This window comes from Tenrec ecaudatus, unplaced genomic scaffold (assembly GCF_050624435.1).
Source record: "Tenrec ecaudatus isolate mTenEca1 unplaced genomic scaffold, mTenEca1.hap1 Scaffold_538, whole genome shotgun sequence".
NCBI classification, from domain to species: Eukaryota; Metazoa; Chordata; class Mammalia; order Afrosoricida; family Tenrecidae; genus Tenrec; species Tenrec ecaudatus.
In genome coordinates this window covers 1,254,864-1,256,298 of record NW_027459452.1, presented here as the reverse complement: position 1 = coordinate 1,256,298, position 1,435 = coordinate 1,254,864, and positions in this window count along the sequence as shown.

Genomic DNA, 1,435 nt, shown 5'->3' with positions numbered 1-1,435 from the left:
CTCTCACTGTTGTACAGCATCAAATGGAAAGTCTTTCCCCTTTCTTGACAGAGTGACCCAGCCAATGTGAGGTCTCCTTGTTTGAGGTGATTCTTACAAAGTGCACACAAGGGAGATGATGCATGGTTCATGGTTTTTGTTGTTGTTTTTAGGAATGCATTGTTTTCCATTATGTGTACACACCATAGTTTCTTAATTCATGCTTCTACTATGGGACATTTGTCTGCTTCCAGTTTTTGCTATTGTGAATTGTGCTGCTTTGAATATGGGAAAGCATACAATTACACATATTGTGTCTCATTTCGTTGGGGTATAAACTTAATAGTAGTATTGATGGGGCATATGGAATTTCTGTTCCCAGTTGTGTATGTACTGCCATATCATTTTCCATGGTGCTTTATTTACTAGTCCACTATACTGAATACTAGTTCCAACGTCTACACATCTTCTCCAGCATTTGTTGTTTCCTGTGGGTTTTGTTTTGTTGTTGTTTAATTGGGCTAGTATTATGGGTATAAAGTGCTATCTTGTTGAGGTTTTAATTTGCATCTTCCTGATGACTAGTCATCACAACCATTTTTTATGTTTGTTAGCATCTGTACTTCATTTTGGAGAAATGTTTGCTTATGTCTTTTCCCCTCTTCTTAATTAGTTAGTTTGTCATTTTCTTATTGAGTTGTTGTAGAGTTCTGTACATTTTGAAGATTAGATCTTTGTGTGATATGTTGTTGGTAACCCCTTACCCCCATGCCAGTTTGTGGGCTCTCATTTTAATCTGCTGATAAAATATTTCACTTTGCATAAGTGATGTAATTCTAGATGTTCTAGTCATCTATCTTGTCTTCCTCTGTGTGTTCCTCTTTCATTGTACTTAGTGGTCTCTGCATGAGCTGCAATAGAATACTTATATTTGTTACAGCTTTCTCATCGATGATGTGGATAGCTTTGGGTTTTACATGCATTTATGGGTGAATTTAGTCCATTGACATTCAGTGAGATTCTTGACAGGTATATATTTGTTACCGACATTTTTCTTTACATTTGTTAATGTTTTGTGTGAGTCTTTAATGTGTATTTTCATAGTTTCATTGTTTTTCCTATATTAATTTATTTCTTTCAGTGTCGCTCTGGGTATGTTTATTTTTGTTAGGAATTGTCTTTATGTTGGTTTCAAATAAATGTGATGGTGTTATTGATGGCCATAGTATTTCACTGGATTTTGGGTTTTTTTTTTTTAACAGAGTGGTGGTCTTGTTCTTGTGAATTCTTTTTAAAATCATTTTATTAGGGATTCATACAACTCTTATCACAATCTATATGTGAATTTTTGAATTTCTTCTTCTCTTACAATGCTTTTATTTCTCCATCATCTTTGAGTGATATTTTTGCTGGGTAAAATATTGTAAGTTCACAGTTTTTTCTTCCAGTGTTCTGT